Raw genomic sequence first — 18,398 nt, 5'->3', positions numbered from 1 at the left:
GTCTTCATCCCCACCAACAACTTATTCTACACGCACAGTCTGTCTTCTGTCATCCTTTTCTTCCCTTAAAGGCACAAATAAAATACTCTTTGTTTCTAATTCATAGCCTGAATCTAATTTTTATGTATATTTCCCTCTTTATCTCAGTACAGGGTTTTAAGTCTTTGGTAATGCAGACGTTTTCTTTTAACTTCATAAACTCCGTCTCTATCCTATTTGCTAAACTTCAATGGAAGAAGGTGAGCTTCATAGTACTCTGCTCAAGTTCCCTCTTACTGCTGGCTCCTCCTATAACACTTGATACTTGATGACTTACTAAAGCAGATTTCAGTTGTAAAAGGGAAGCTGGGGGGCAGAGTCGGAGGCATGAGAATGCTATGGGAGGATGGGATGTGGAGAGCTTGCTCTATTTATTACTGGAAATCTCCTTTTCTTGATCAATGTTCAGTCACCCTCCCAACCAGGTGTGAAATATGGCCAGCTGAGTACTGTTGTGAATCCTTTCAAACCCCTTAGATGCTTTATCCTGCAGATAATTTATATTTTATATTACTAAGAAAAGCATGATTACTACATTAATATCAGAGCTAACGAGATATCACCTAACAATTATTTTTATTTTCTATTTAAAAAAATTTGCTTGTATTTATTTTAAGTAAAAACACACACACACACACACACACACACACACACACACACACACACACACACACACACATTCAGATGCCCACAGAGGCCAGAACAGTCAGATTCCCCTAGAGCTGGAGTTACAGGCAGTTGTGTGTTACCGGGGGTAGGAGCTGGGAATTGCAGAGATCTTCTTCTGCAAGAACACTATGTGCTCTTAATCACAAATTTTTCTAGCCCTTATTTATATTTTATTAAAGTTTTCATTTAATTAGAATTATTGTTTTAAAATTTTATTAAAATTTATTATTATTATAATGCATGTTCATGAACAATGTGTATGTGTGTGTTTGTGTGTGTATGAGTATGTGTGCATATATGTGTGCTACAGCTCACATGGAGATCAGAAGACAACTTTTGGGAGTCAGTTTTTCCCTCCATTGTGGGTACCAGGAATGGAACTCAGATTTTCAGGCTTTTACAGCAAGTGTTTTTACTCACAGTCATCTTACTGTCAAGTCACATTTATTGATAAGGGGTGACTCTCAAGTAAGCACGTTCCCTTTGGTCCATTTAACACCAGGAAGAAGACAATATATTCCTATTGTGTGATGAAGAAAATGAATTTTCAAGAAGGGAAGACAGTAAGCATCTATACTATTTTACCTGGAGTCGACCTGTAAAAGCAGAGACGACTTTTCCATGACAAGACTATAATTACAGACATTCTCATTTAAATCATTTGATTTTACCACAGCCCAAATCTCCTTAACATCATCCTGGCAAGCAGTCATTTTGCCTGTATGCAAAGATTCCCACTGCCAGGGTGTGTTTTTATCTTCTGTGAAACCCCGCTCTTCCATGAAGTGCCTGGAGTCAGAATTCTTAGTTGTACGGTATTTAAGTTCCACTTTCATAGATGCTGGAAGTCAAGGCCGAACTCTCAAATAATTTTCCTAAGATTATTCACTTGAATAATTATGTCTCTTTCATCTCCAGAAACCCATCCAATAAAGCTGTTTTGTGAATGTGGAGAGGTCACAAAGTATGAAGGAAAGTTGCTGACAGTTTTGAGAGACCATGAACACAGTGACTCCTAGAATCTCATAGTGATCAGTTTCTCCTTGAAAAAAACCTCTGAAGGTTGTGGAGAGGAACACTGAGGGATACAGCTCTTCTGGTGTGGGATTCCTCAGAGCCCTGTCACCATGATTACAGAATCTTCTATTCTATCCTAGGTCCTAGGACTTATTACTACGGGCTTTGTATATACTCATCTGTCTTCTTCATCACTCCAATATGCAGTTGAGGGAGTTTCCTTTAACCCTTACGTTTTTCTCAATCGCATCTTATTTGGATACACTTCATCTATTGCTTTTTAATTCTCAGTGATTTTTATTTAGAGACTCACAATACATATTTGCATTAGTGAAATGAAATTTGCTACAGTGAACTTCCTCTGTCTTAAAAAATTTAGCATACACAAGGCACATTAAACAAAAATTCAGGATGCTTGTATGGATAAAACTTCAGTATCAGACCTTTTAGAGAGATCACATTTGATCTGCGACTTAATGATTTCTAAAGAAGTAGGCAGTTACTTGAGGTTTGATGTCATGTCTGATAACTCTTGTTCCCAAAGTTAGAGATAGTTCTGAGATAACAGCAAAACATGTTATTAAATCAGCAAGAATGTTCTAGTCTATTATGCATAATAGTATTTGAACTGCAGCTGGGGGGTTGATTTTACTGAGGTGATAAATGAATAATTTGTTCTTGTAAACACTAGTGAAATGAGTAGTTGAAAGGAAAAAGAGAGAAAAATGGATGCATCTTGAGATGGGGATGGCTTAGAATGTAGGATGACAGTAGAGAGCTAACTAGGAGCAGGAATACAGGACTTATAAGACTCAATATTAAGATATCAACTAGAACTGACTGGCAACCAGAAAGTGCTAAGAAAAATGTGGCAGCAGCCATGTGTGGGGGGCGGGGACACTGATAGAAAGACAAGAACAAGAAGAGGGTATTGAAACGAAACAATTTATAGAATATAGAAGTGGGCCGGGCAGTTGTGGCGCACGCCTTTAATCCCAGCACTTGGGAGGCAGAGGCAGGCGGATCTCTGTGAGTTCGAGGCTAGCCTGGTCTACAAAGCGAGATCCAGGAAAGGCACAAAGCTACACAGAGAAATCTTGTCTAGAAAAACCAAAAAAAAAAAAAAAATAAAAACAAAGAAAAAAAAAGAATATAGAAGTGGGAGAAAGATTGTGTGGCATGAAAGGGTGTCAAGGAGACAGAGATGGTGTTGAGATAGAAATCCATGGCTTAAGCTACAGGACACACCCTTCAAATAAATACCTATTTAAAAAAAACAACAAAGAACTGGGGACTGGGGAGATGGCTTGGTGAGTAGATGGCTTGCCGCACGAAGATGTGGACTTGAGTTCTAATCTCAGCAACTATGTAAAGGGTAGATTTGGGTGCATGTGCCTGTAAGCCCAGGCTTCTGTGGGTAGAGACAGAAGGGCCACTGGGACTTGCTGGTTATTAGCCTAGCTCCAGGTTCAGTGAGAGACCCAGCCTCAAAGGAATGAGATAGAGAATGACAGAGAAGGACATCAGTCGTGGCCTCTATGTTTGCATAGGCACCTGCACACACAGTTAAACATGCACACATACATACAAACTTATGCACATATACACATACACACACATACATATACGTAGAGAGATAGCTGAGAAGTGGAAAAAGAGAATGTCTTAGGTGAATGACAAAGTACAAAAGAGAAGTGAACAGTGTTCATTAATGAGGAGATACATAACAAGCAACATAATGTAAGCTGATCAACCTATATTTAGGAATATGTATGTATGTATGTATATACATATACGTGTATGCATTTAACAACAATTAATGAAAAAGAAGGCCATGAATTTGAAAGAGAGCATATATGGGCGTGTTTGGTGGGGAAAAGGGGAGAGGGGAAGTGATGTAATTATATTATAGTCTCAAAAATATTATAAATCAAAAAGAAAATTTTGGAGAGAAATACAAAACATAAAGATGAATATAGAAAAGAAAAATTGGAAATACATCTAGAAGTGAAGAAAATACAACAGAAGCCCATTGAAAATTGGTAAAGAATGACTACCTCTATCTAGAAATCATCTAAATGTAATTTTGAAAAATTCAATTGCTTTGGAGCAAAAGATACAGCAAAAATTAAGGTCTTGGGGGAGGATCTGGAAGGACTTGGGGGAGGAGAGGAATATGTTCAAAATATATTTAAAGTTAAAAATTGTTTTAAAAAATAAATGTATAATAAAAATAAAAGTGGATAGCTCTATGAAAATAGCAATTTTTTTTTTAAACAAAACTCAGGAAATTTCAAGTCAACAGACAAATTTTCTAGAGATGGAAAATAGCAACACTGTGGAAGAATGGTCTTCTTTCCAACCAGACATCCAAAGCACAGCTGAATCTTCCTCAGACCTACCACACCATTCTCACAGGATCTCTGGTGGAGTTTATTGGCAGCCAGCTCATTGCCTGGGCCTTGCAAATCAACCAAAGAAGGTTTTTGTTTAAGATTATCTAGACTGAGCAGAAGGATGAAGCTCGGTAGAAGGACACTTGGCTGGATTCAATCTCTAGTATCAGAGAGGGGAAAAAGAGACTATCTAGATAAGAAAAACTTTGTGTGCTTTTTTAAAAATGTTTTAAATTGAAATAGAATTACATCACCCCCTTTCTTCCTCCAGCCCCTCTCAGTTATCCTCCCTCAAGTGTAGACGAATTTTTAAACAAACATAGAGCCAAATACAGAGGTAATAGCCAAAGAGATCAGAGATCCACGGCTACCTTATCTTACCACCTTGATGCCATCACTTCCCCAGAGAGAGCTTCTTCCTGTGTGACTTGTGTTTTTATTGCTTTCCTTTTCTGCCTTCTCATTGGCTCTAAGCCTAGCAACCTCACTTTCTTGTCACTGCCTGTCTATACAGATCTCCAGGTCTCTATGGTTGGTACTGGGATTAAAGGCTCATGTCACCACGCTTGGCTGTGTCCTTGATCACACAGAGACTCTGCCTGCCATGTGATTGGATTAAGGGTGTGAGCTACCACAGCCTGACTTCTGTTCCTGCCTTGCTATGAACTCTGATCTCCAGGCAAACTTTATTTATTAACATACAAATAAAATCACATTTCAGCATAATTAAAATATCACCACACTCAAGCCCCTCTTATACACCTCACTCTAAAGCTGAGTTTCTTTTCAACTATTATTGTTACACAATCCATTCATATATGTATATATGTGTGTTTATTCAACTATATAAAACTATAACTTGTTGAGTTGTTTTTACTGTTTACATATATATATGGTTTCAGGGTTGACAGCTTTGTACTGGACAACCAATAGGAGGGCTCTTCCCTGAGAAAGGCTAATTTTCCTCCCAGCAGTCATTATTTGCCTGTAGTTCTTTGTCTAGGATGGGATTCCACAAAATTCTCCCCTTTCCACGTTAACATGTCCATCAATATTGCCACTGCTCTGGTTTTGTTTATGCAGCCATTTCAAGCAGAGATAGCTTCACAGCAGACTTCTTGGTATTCTGACTCTGACAATCTTTCTGTCTCCACTGCCATGATGTCCCCTGAGCCACTGATGCAGGAGCTGTGATGTAGATGCATCTGCTGAGACTGGTCTTCCCAGTCTGCTAATCTCTGTACTGAGTCCAGTTTGTGATTTTCTATGGTGGTCTTCATTTGCTGCAAAGAGAAGTTTCTTTGATGATGGTTGCCAGCCATATTTATCAATATGGCTGGGTTATGATTTTTTTGAGTTATGATTTAGAATGTAGTTAGAAGTTATGATGGTCTAGCAAAGTGGTGGTAATAGATTCTTTTCAGAAAGATATTTTCAAAGGTAAGCACTCACACCTACCATCTAAACCTATAACTTCATCTCCCAGCTATGTTTGTTTCATGCTCCTTTTCTTGCTTTTAATAGCCCTGTCCTTACAGAAAAATTTTCTTGAGGCATCTTTTCCAATATGTGAATTTCTTCCCATATTCTGTGAAATCTAGATGCTCTCCAATCTCATCACCATGAGCAGTGGAATGGTACTGCTCTGTCCCCAGTTTTCCTTCTATTCTGTACATACAAGGGTACCACAGTCCAGTGAGTTCCATTTTCTCACTATCTGCCTGTGACATTTTAACTGTACAGAAATTAGGAAAATTAACATTCCACTGATAAAATCATAGAATGTTGGAGCCGAGAGGGAATTTTAGAGATTATCTAGTATAGCTCACGATGAGTCATTTGTTAACAGCTCCAAGGGACTCATTCACAACAGGGAGCATAAACAATTAGGGCCTCTTAAAACAATTTCATAGTAAGAAAAATTATAGGATTCCCCCAAAGAAGGAAATGAAGCTAAGTGCACTAATTTGGACAGCTGCTTGGATAGCATCTCCTGCACATAGTGGTGCGAAGGCAGGCCTCTGCTGACTCAATACAGGAGATGAGACTTCAAATCAAACATGAATGTTTATTAAGTGTGCTATCATAATTAAGATATGCCCAAGGTACAAGAAAGCCAAATATATTTCAGAAATACAAGAGGCACTCACTGCAACTAACAGTGACAGCCAAAGTTGTTTCTCTTCTGAATCTATAGCTTAACAGATCTGGTGTTCAAAATGCTACTGAGAAACTACATCACTGAATAGGCTTATTCTTAAAGACTGGAAAAAAGCAATCAATTGATGTGAGACATATAGAGTTCTGGGATAGGATGCTCACTACTGAGGTTTGCTCAAGTCAACAACCATACTTTTCTTACATAAACTGGGCATTATTCTGGGATCTTCTATTGTACTCCAGGTCTGCATTGATAAGGTTAGAGGTGTAACAAAGCCTGTCTGAAAGGACCCCAAGCAGGGGAGATGGAGAAATCTTTGATTCAGAAGACTCACCTTACATTTCCTTCACTGGGAAAACTTTGTTAACCCTGATCACCAGACAGGTCATGTCACTTTAAAATCCTTCTCCTTTCCTTCATAACTCTTGAGTGCCAAGAGGGCAAATGGTCCCTAAAACTACTGTTGCTCCTTCTATGGAATTTTTGGAAATACACAATATAACCTGTTAGAATGGTAACAGGCACTGCATTGATTCAATGGGAAAGAGACAGTTTAGTCAATTGTATTCTGTTTCTAGCATCTTCACACCGTTTTACTTAATGTATAGTGACTTTCTGGAAGTTCAATTAAGATCTGATTGAATATTGGCTTTTGGAGTGTAACCAGCAGTCCATGACCATGTATCTGAGCTACCAGTATCTGTATAGATTACAGTTGTGGCAAGTCTGTGTGTAAAGGAGAGTGTTTGCTTCGTTATATAGTCTGTTGTTGTCAGATCTGAGTATATTATATCATTATTATATTATATCATTTTGAGTTGATTTTCTTTTATTTCTTAATTATTTTACAGTTAGGACTCCTGTATTGATTTTTTTCAGAACATATATATTCAAGCATACATTATTAGTGAATTGATTTCAGGACAGAGAAGGGGATATAAAATATTTATTATAGAAAGAAAGCATGCAGTCTGATAGGAATGAGGTGGAAAGAACACGAGCTTTTGAGACAAGGACAAGATTCCAGATTCATCTGTGTCATTTGATGCTTGTCAAACCATCTTTTGGTGTGTGTAAAATAGAAATAATAGCAATCCCCAATAGCCACTGTGATTTATGAAAGTTCCTGATACATAGCAGGTTTTTCACACTTAATACACCTTCATTCATTCATTTGGCAATTATTCATTGATCACCTTCTTTAAGCAAGCAGCAAACATTAATTAATTTAGAATCCAGTACACAAATCAGTGAAGTGAAATAACAATCACAAAGTTTTGGCTTCTAAGAAGTTGCCTTCAGGTAGAGAGATATCCCATCTCTTCTACTGTTTTTTTTTTTTTTTTTTTTTGTAAAACACCAAATCTATATTTACATCCACATATAATAACACACTGACTTTTATTGTTTTTAATCACTTTCTATGATAGCTGGTTAAAGGTATGTGACAGTCTGTCTGTCAGACCATAGGCTTCTGAAGCAAGTGCAGTCCCAGGAATTGAATCTCATAGGGTCAGAAGGTACTGTGCAAGCTGCCAAGGGAGGAGGACCAGCTGGCAGTCTTACCCAGCTGTAAAGCCTACACATCACAACAGTGACTGGACTGGAACAATACCCCTAGTGGTGCAATAGTGGCACTTTCATCTTGGAGGTAACTGACAGCTGTCTAACTGGACTGAAGGGATGCTCAGGAGGAGGGAACTCACACCTGATATTGTCAACCTAGCCAACTATCCATGGCTGGTGAGATCATGAACCCTAAAGGAGAACCTACTACCCCCAATTTCTAAACAAATATAATTTCTAGCTGTATTCTCAATACTTATCTTTATACTTACAGATAAGTGCATTTCTCACTCCTCATCACAGAAGTTTCTTTTTATGCAACAGCAAGAGACCCTTACAGAGATCCACACCAGACCAAAATGCAAAGACAAAGGGACTGTGTGGCACCCAACCCCAAGTGATACATCCATAAAGCAATCCTTACAACCAAGGCTTGAGTAAAATCATGGAAGATGGGGCAGAAAGATTGTATGGGCCAGATGTTGTTCAAATTTTAGATGGTCTTTTAATAATAATAAAAAAAACCCAGGGTGAAAGCTGAAAGATAAGAGAAGCAGAACAGCCAGTCATTAGTTCTTACCTCTACAAAATCCTCAGCCTAAAGAGAGTGAGTTTCTGTTTCCTCACATCTTATATACCTTTCTGTGCCCTGCCATATTACTTCCTGGGATTAAAGGAGTGTGTGCTTCCTAAGCAAAGGCAGGAGATCTCAAGTGCTAGGATTAAAGGTGCATGCCATTGCTGCCTGACCTCTATGTCTAATCTAGTAGCTTGCTCTGTCCTTTGATCATCAGGCAAGTTTATTAAAGTACACACTATATCACACAGCCAGAGGCCCAAGATGCCTACTAGGAAGTGTCTTTTAGATGCAACATAGAAAATGCATCCATGAAATCTCAACAATATGGATGCCTGGACAAGACCAGCAAAATTTTCCCCAGACCAACAAATTTTAGAGATGGCTCCAGTTTTAATTATTTTCTTCTCATTAAGACTTTGTATGGTGTGTGTGTGTGTGTGTGTGTGTGTGTGTGTGTGTGTGTGTGTGTATGTGTCTGTGTGCATGTCAGTGTATGCATGCATGCCATTTTTATGATGATTCTTTCAGAATTTCTGAGATTGTAGGCATCCTAAAGTAAATATTTTACACACACACACACACACACACACACACACACACACACACACACACGTGTTTTATTTCCTTTTTTGCCAACAGTATAGAAGTTTGTTCTCCATGAGGTTGTATGCAGGAGTCCACATTTCAGTAACGCTGTTACATATGCTTTCTTCTTTGTATATTGTCGTAGAATGTCAATTTAAAATATGTTACATTTGTTTATGCTGTGGAATATTTGTTTAATGATGCAAAGATGTGTTGCATCCTTTCATGTTGCATTTGTTTAACTCTGTGAAGCTGTGTTACTTTGCCTGTCTAAATTACCTGATTGGTCTAATAAAGAGGTAAACGGCTAATAGCTAGGTAGAAGAGGGATAGGCAGGGCTGCTGTGGATGATTGATTGATAAATAAAACGCTGATTGGCCAGTAGCCAGGCAGGAAGTATAGGCGGGAAAAAGAGAGAGGAGAAGTCTGGGAAGTAGAAGGCTGAGGCAGAGGATGCTGCCAGCCACCACCATGAGGAGCAGGATGTAAAGTACTGGTAAGCCACGAGCCATGTGGCAGGGTATAGATTAATAGAAATGGGTTAATTTAAGATATAAGAACAGCTAGCAAGAAGCCTGAGCCATTAGGCCAAACAGTTTAAATAATATGTGTCTGTGTGTTTATTTTATAAGTGGGCTGCGGGACTGCTGGGGCTTGGTGGGAGCTGGAGAGAAACTCTCCAGCTACACAGGGCTGCTAGGTAGAGAAAATAAATAGAAGGAGAAAAGGAGAAGAAAGCAGGAGCAAGAAAAAGGAAGAGAGGAGGACACCAGGGACCAGTCACCCAGCCACACAGACAGCTATGGAGTAAGATAGGAAGAAAGATATATAGAATTAAGAAAGGTAAAAAGCCCAGAGGCATGTAGAAGAAGAGAAATGGGATAATTTAAGTTTAAAAGATGACTAAAAATGTCAAGCTAGGGCTGGGCATTCATAAGTAAGAGTAAGTCTCCATGTATTTATTTGGGAGCTGGGTGGCAGGCCCCCATGCTGGAGGCCATGGGAATATACAGCACATGGCAATTGATAGTTCAGGTGTTGACACACCAGATGAATAATTCTCTGATAGGGATCCCTACTTGGCAAAGACCATGGGGCGATAGACTGTGAATGACTGGTTGCTTCTGCCTGTAATTTTTCTCATTTGCCACTACATTTCTTCACTAAAAACAGCTATGGGTATTTTCCCCACTGCTTGTATGCTTATCTCATGAATATATTCCACCTACTGGGCACACATAAAGCTGTGGATAGTCAGGAAGATGATTTCTGCTTAAGCTGTATAATTTTGATTAATAGAAATAATACTAGGATATTTTTCATAACTCAGACTGACATAGGAAAATGACAGTATTCTCAGCTACAAAGACAGATTTTTCAAATTCAAATTAGACTAGTTGCCCCTGTAAAATATGCACAAGGGCAAGTTCCCAGGTGTCTGTTGAACCAAAGTCAGGCTGATAACATTAAGATATAAACTCCCTGCAGCAACTGACTTTCTTCAGCTACTTCTAATCTCAAGGTTCAGCCAACTAACTGTTTATTGTTTTCAGTGTCACTCTCTGAATTTCAGTGTCACTCTCTATCTCTACCTTGACCACTTAGAGCTACAGGCCTGTTTTACTCACTATACCTAGTCAGTGTGACCTCCCTAGCCTGAGAGAAACTGTGTGACTTATCATGTGTTATTGGAATGGGTCGGACCCTGAAAATGTAACTTATATTTGTCCAGACTTTTGCTGTTGAAGGTGGTGTGGTGTGGGTGCAGAGAGAGCTATGTAGAGGAGATATATTTGTGTGTAGGTGAGAGATGTGGGTAAAGAGAGATGTGTGGAGAGAAGAGGTGTAGCTGTTGAAGGAGGTCTGTGTGGAAAAAGCTATGTAGAGAGATCTATGTAAAGAGCTGTGTAGATCTATGTAGAAAGAGTTATGTAAAGAGCTGTGTGGAGCTGTATGTAAAAGGCATGTGTGTACAGAGAGAGCTGTGTAGTGAGATGAGTAGCTATGTAGAAGAGAGAGCTATACAGAGAGATGGAGCAGTAGCTGTGCAAAGACGTGTGTAAGAAGAGATGTGGAGGAAAGAGATGTATGTAGAAGAGAGATGTGTAGAAGAGAGATGTATGTAGAGAGAGATGTTGAGTTATGTAAAAAAGAGACATAACTTTGTATAGAGATGTGTGGCTATGTAGAAGGTAGATGTAGCTGGGCAGAGAGATGCAACTGTGTGAAAAGAGATGTAATTGTAGAGATGTGTGGCTGTGATGTAGAAAGATGTATGTATGTAAAGAGAGATATGTAGCTGTATGCAAAGAGATGTAGCTGTGTGGAGATGGAGAGATTTTCAGAAAGAGATTTTTTTAAGATAAAGTAAAAAACAAAGTTACTAAAGAAAACACATGTTTCTTTATTACCCCTCAGATATAAAAAGTCTAGTCCTAACCGCATTTGTGGATTTTTTTGCATACCCTGGGTGTGGTCTTAGAGTAGGCTCTTGCAGAGGCCACTGATAGCCCCAGAAGTTAAAAGTTAAAAAAGAAAACTACGACTACAGTTTATTTTCCTGATTGTGAAGAAATTCTCATGCATATTAGTAACCCTATCTTGGATCTATCATGGCAATGTGTGTTGGACCTTAAAACAGCCTTAGTATTATTGGGTTTCTGTTTAATTTTCCTTGGGTGGAACATCATAACAGTTCTTTTAAGACAGTCATGCATTTGTTTGAAATTTTCCTGTTTTAGAATGGTCTCCATTTTGCATGAAAGCTATGAAACAAAGATTCTTCTTGAACACTTGCAGTATTTATGATTTTACAGGTAGCTACAATAACAAATATACAATTACAAATATGTATATAAATGTATACATGCATCTATAGGTCTGGTTTGTGTGGTCTTTATATATTTCTTTTTTATAATGCTTATCTTCTCTCGTTTAATACGTGTTCATAGTTTTAAGATGTTTTACCATATGATCTCACTTGTACATGGGATATTAAAAGGCCAAATACACACAAACACAGTAGAGTGGTGCTTCCCAGAATCTGCAGGAGTAAGGGTGGTGAAGAAAGAGCAGACACTGGTAAAAGCTCAAAAAGTTTCCAGTTAACAGGAGGCATAAATTTTAGTGATCTGTTGCACAGATATCAATTAGGGTTAATAGTAATGAATTGTGTGTGTCAAAAAACTGCTGAAATAACAGAATTTAATTGTTCTCAACATATGCAAAAACAAGTATGTGAGATTATAACTATGTTCATCGTCTTGATTTAATCTCTTCATAGTGTAAAGATATATGAAGACATTGCTGTATAACTATATGCAATTATTAGTCAATTAAAATTAAGTAAAAAATATTCATGAACATGTGTATTTTCTATACTGTATATTATGCAATATTTTTGGCAATATGTTTCCTGTGAATGCAATCACTAGTACTTTGTAATTTTCTTATTTTAAAAAAGTTGGTTTGTCTGTTCTAATAACTTTCTATCAATTCATTAATTATATGAATGTAATCAGAAAACTAGACATGATTGTCAACTTAAAGGCCTTTGTCTTTGAACTTATGTTGATTCATAAGTAGTTAATGTCAAACATATTTAGTCTTTCATATGAGTTCAACCGATACCTGACTGTTCTCTGCCTAATGATATCAAACTTACCCTTTAAGATACTAAGTGATGGGCTGGAGAGATGGCTTAGCAGTTAAGAGCACTCACTGCTCTTCCAGAGGACCCAGGTTCAATTCCCAGCACCCATAAAAAACAAACAAATAAGATACTAAGTGATAATACAGCTCATGTACTACTTCTATTAAAACTGATATTCATTCATTTATTTGTTCAACAAAACCCAGTGTGATGGCTATTCTTGGTTGTCAACTTGACTACATCTGTAATTAACTAAAACTCAATGGCTGGACATACCTATGAGAAATTGTTTTTCTTAATTAAATCATTTAAAGTGGGAAGACCAATTTGTAATCCAGATCTTTGAGGTGGGAAAGCACATCTTTAATCTGGGATGAACCTTCTGCCAGCAGCCTTTATAAGGACATGGAAGAAGAAAACTTGCTTTCTCTCTGTCTTCTTGTTCTCACCTCACTAGCAAGTCCATTCCTTCACTGACATTAAAGCCTCTTCTTGGGGATTCTGGAGTATATTGAAGACCAGCTGAGACGTCCAGCCTTGTGAACTAAACAACTACTGGATTCTTGGACCTTCCATGGGTAGATAGCTATTGTTGGACCATAGCTTGTAAGACATTCTAATAAATCTCCTTTCTATATTTCTGTCTGTCTGTCTTCTATAAATTCTGTTCCTCCAGAAAACCCTGACTAATATAACCATCTAAGGGCTATAAATTACATGAAGGGTATTCAAAGTTCTACACAGCTCTCAGCGTCTCAACATGGAAGAGAAACTCCGTTCTCTGTTCCCATGGAGTAAAGATAGCAATTTAGTAATCACACTGCACCAGATTTCTTTGAATTCTGGTTTTTATTCATCTACTAACTCAAGAACACAAAAGTTCCAAACTATTCAGACTCAAGTCACATGGTTTTTCCATTTCCTAAACCAGGAACCAATGTTTAATTGTGAAAGCTAACTCTGTCATTGTTAATAATTCCTTTTCTTTTGTTCTCAAATCCATAACCACTTCTCTGTCTCCTGCCTTAAATACTCTCAAATCAGTCTACTTCTTCATCTGTCAACTGCCACTGTCCTATCAATGTTTCTTTCCTTATGCTCCTGGATTCCCTGTAGATTTCAAATAAAGCTCAAACCACCTCTTTTCTCCATTTTGCAGGCAGAGTGTTTTAAGAATATAGACTTAATCTTATCTATATAAACCCTGATAGCATCAATTAAAACAATCACTTGAATCTCTATCCCCACCAATTAAAAAATACCTTTTCCAAGCACCTCTGCAGATTGCTCTGTCTGACTTACCCACTGTCCTCCATCTAGTCTCAGTGCCCGATGTCTGAAAGAGGCCAGGGTTTTGTGCACTGTTGTCAACGCATGAGACATTTGTGTTAGGATCTTCTCCCCAACACTGTTGTGTCCAAATGCCTTCCTTTTTGTATATTTGAGATCATTTGCTATTCTTTGGTGAAATATTCTCTGATTTCTGTCTCTTCCATGTTAATCACTGTCCCTTTGTCCTGTAATTGAACATAGTGAGTTATGTCTTTTCTGTATCTGTAGTGTTAGATTTCAAAGTATGACTCATAGGTCAGTCCTCCACATGGCAACCCCGAAAACAAAATTGTTTTGGTAGCCACTGTATTACCAGACTTGAACACTGTTCTCAGATACAGAAGACGTCAACATATTTTTTATTTTATTTAAATAACATTTTTTTCATTTATTTTACATACTTACTGCAGTTTCACCTTCCTCCTCCCCTCCCCCTGTTCCCCTTTCCCCATCTATCTTCCCTCTCCATCCACTCCTCCTCCCTCTCCATTCAGAAAGGGGCAGGCCTCCCATGGGCTTGAACAAAACATGGCACATCAACCTGAGGCAGGACCGAGCTCCTCCCCTTGTGTAAAGACTGGATGAGGTAATCCAGAGTGGGAAACAGGTTCCCAAGAAGCCAGCTAAGCACCAGGAACAGGTCTTGATCTCAACATATTTTTTTATTGAATGCAGAGAATACATAAGACCAGTGTATTAGGAAGAAGAAATAAGACTGATATAGAAGTTAGCTATAGCTGGCTAATAGCAATGGAAATAAAATTGTGACTGAAATTACTAGCTATAGAAAGCATGGGCTGTTGTTGGTTATTCAGAATGAATTTGGAAAAGATGAAAGATAACATAAACCTGTGTGGAACAATATCTTCCCACCAAACGGTTTTAAATAATACTTTAAAAATCAGGTCAGGCAACTATGGGGGACACCATTGAAGTTATAATGTTGCTTTTTTATTTAGAACATTGAGCCAGCTGACCTTCAGAAACCAGTTCTAAAAGTTAATCCTAAATTGCATTTGGTATTACATTTTATGCATTGGTTCTCAGAGGATGAAGAGAAGACAAAAATCCAGAAAAGAATACTTGACATTTTTTTGCATATGATATTGTTCAAGAAAGGTGGACACATGGGATCATGGCAAGATGATGACCAGAGATCCCAGGAGTCAACAGAGGAAAGAAGCTTAGAACAGGAGGCACCAGGAGAAGAGCAAAAGAAATATAAGCAACAGGAAGGGTTAGAAGAACAGGTATAAACCAACGACAATTTCATTGAAATTTTAAGTGCTTTGGAAGAAAGAATGGATTTCTTACTTTATACCAACCTCTAAGACCTTTCTTGATGGAAATTCTAAAAGAATGAAAGAAAGACATTTGTGAGAAGTGGTCGGAGGTTTCCACAAGGAATGATGCCAGATAAATCCAAAATGCTGTTAAAAATCAAAACGGTACAGTTTACAAAATACTACATGACTATGCACACAAAACAGTTTATTTGTGACCGTGGAGAACCCATAGTGTAGATGTGTTTGCCAAATGTCACTGCCACGGTGCAAAGGTGATCAATCACTCGACAAGAAAAACCTGGAATCTCTAAGTTAGGTTAGCAGGGGGAGCCCCAGGCAGCTGTGGCCTAGGTTTGAGTAGGTTGCGTCCCCTCTATATTAGAGATTTTGTGACAGTTTTGAAGCTGGGATGTTAAAAGTGGGAAGGCTTGAGCCATAGGATATGAAAGAATGCTTGCTTTACACTTCTCAGGAAGTGCGAAGAGAAGTCCTACAGAGATACTTGGCTGCAGCTGGGAAAGAAGGCAGGAATATCCCTAGCCAGGCAACTGGGCACTAAAGTCAATGTCTACAATGCTTAAAACATTTGTTTAAGGGCTGGCCAGGGGGCCCGAGTCTCACAGCTAGTCCCCAGAGCACTAAAGGTTCCTTTTTCCACCAGGACTCGTCTTGCCCCCTCCTTCTCTCTATGGCCTCTTTACAAGCCTCCCACTCTCCTCAGCTGCTACAGTATCTACTCAGCAGTTGTTCATTCCAAAGCCCAGAACCTTCTCTCACCTTCCTCTGCCAACACTCCAATACCGACACTTTCTGCAAGCTGCCTCTTTTCTAGTTCCCAGGCCTCCTTCCTCCCCACTCCCCACCTCTTTGTTCAATTCTGTGGATTCTGCTCTTGTCTTTGAGTTTGAGTCTTGGGCCAGAAAACCACAGTATCTCTCCAGAAGACAGGAGAGGGTTGGAAGGCCAATCACTAATGCATTACCTGGTTTATCCATCTCTTTATTCTCTAGGTAGATGTGCTTGTGTGTGTGCGTGTGTGTGTGTGTGTGTGTGTGTGTGTGTGTGTGTGTGTGTGTGTGTCTCATCTCACAACATTTAGTCAGTCTCTTCAATATCACCTATTAAATGTTTTTTGTTTGTTTGTTTGTTTATTGTATATTTATATGTGTTCAAGAATGCACATACCATGGCATTCACATAGAGGTCAGAGGGCTACTCTTAGGACTTTTTTCTCTCCTGCCAACTTGTGGCATCTGGGTATCTAATTCAGGCTATCGGCTCTGAATGCAAGCTCCCCTACCCACTGAGCATCCTTTCAATGTTAACTATACAATCGATTTAATTTCTGGGAATAAACTAATAAGCAAACTTGCTATATTTTATTTCTTTGGAAAGTTTATAGGTCAGTGTGAGTGAGACAGACAAAGAACAGGGTGAAAAATGAGACCATGACAAGGTGTTACAAAAGGAAGAAATGCATTAGAAATCTGTCCTTATTGCCATACCTTCCTCTGAGCCTAAAGGAAATTGGCCTTGGATTTGAGATCCAGATAGCAAAAAGACCTTGAGGCTGCCAAATTGACCTTTACACAGCCATGGCCTCTGAAAAACTCTTCAAGATCATAAACTGATATGAAAACTGAGCAGTATTGGGACTCCACTTAGGTTTCCTAAATGTTAAAAAACACTTCATGAATAGGATGTTGCTCATAAACAGGTACAGACCTGTAATTCTGTACATCTGTGTGCATGTATGCATACACATATACTTTACAATACATTTATTAATAACATATCCCTCTTATTTTGTCTTCTTGATACCATATTTTCAAGGAATCTAGAAAGTTTGGGAAATAAGTTAGACATTGGAACTTAAGACCCCTTATTAATTCTCAGTTAAGGAAAAATAATGAAAAAGAAGAGGAAAGAAAATCAGAAAGTATGTAAACTCAGAGGGAACTCCCACCAGCACTGAAGTCCAGTTGGCTTTGCCACTCGGAGTCCGTGGCTCTTGAAAAGCTGTCACGTTACTTTTCACACTGTTAAGTCTTGCTGAATTCTGAGCTTGGCCATGGCTTTCAGCAGCCAGCAACATTGCAGAGTGAGAACAATACCTCGCAGGTCAACAGTGTCAGGGGCATCAGCACTCAAGTGGACACCTTAAAGGGTGGTGTGTGTGGTTTAATTTCAACTCTCCAGAGGCAAAGGCAGGCAGATCTCTGTGTGAGTTTGGGGCCAGTCTGGTCTACACAGTGAGTTCTAGGATAGCCAGGGCTATGTAGAGAGACTCTGTCTCAAACAAACAAAACAAACAAACAAAACAAAAACTAAGAAGAGTTTGCCTAGCTTGTTCCTGGACCCAAATGAGGGAGATATCTGAGAAATATTCAAAAGACTAGAAAGTTTCTCTGAGGAGGGCAAGTTTCTCTAAATGAGAAGGCTAACCCTGTGTTTCTCTGTCCCTGTCTTGAGTCCAGGGGTGGTTTAAACATGCCTCTTACTTCTTTCTCTTTCTCTAAATCTCCCTACAGTAAGTGGGGACACCCATCACTATCAAAGCCCTCTTACCTTTCACTGTGTACAGCCTAACAGTTTCCCCCAAGGGCACAATGATGTGGAAGGCAAACTGATACATGGAACGCCGTGCATCACATGATCACTCCCACATGTTTGGTAAGCCCTTCCTCATAATGAAAGGGGTGTTGGAAAGGTGGACCGGTCCCATAGTATTAGAGTTGCAGTATGCTTTTCATAATTTCCTCACTGTGCCTTGCAATCAAATCAAGCTGCTGCTCATTTTGAGACTACGGATGCAATGTTCCGGGAGACAGTGTTCTCAGTCCTGCTCCCAGTGGATGAGTCTCCGAAGATCACAAATAGCACAGCCTATGTTAACAGTTGCTTAGCGTCCTGCAGCTTCTCAGACGCTCTGCAGAGTTGGCAGGCGAGCTCTTGGGCATGGAAGCACAGGCTGCATGTTAAATTGTATTAAAGCTCTAAGGTCATATGCTATGCAGGTTTCAGGTTTGTTCGTGTACCTTGGCTTTCTGAAAGTGAAGGGGGGTAGAATGCTATCAAGTGCTGGCATGTGCAATCCTGCTAAGTGGACTAGTT

The sequence above is a fragment of the Peromyscus californicus genome, unplaced genomic scaffold, assembly GCF_007827085.1.
Source record: "Peromyscus californicus insignis strain IS unplaced genomic scaffold, ASM782708v3 Scaffold_8__1_contigs__length_139910024, whole genome shotgun sequence".
In the NCBI taxonomy this organism is placed as follows: domain Eukaryota; kingdom Metazoa; phylum Chordata; class Mammalia; order Rodentia; family Cricetidae; genus Peromyscus; species Peromyscus californicus.
This window is presented reverse-complemented; position numbering follows the sequence as displayed.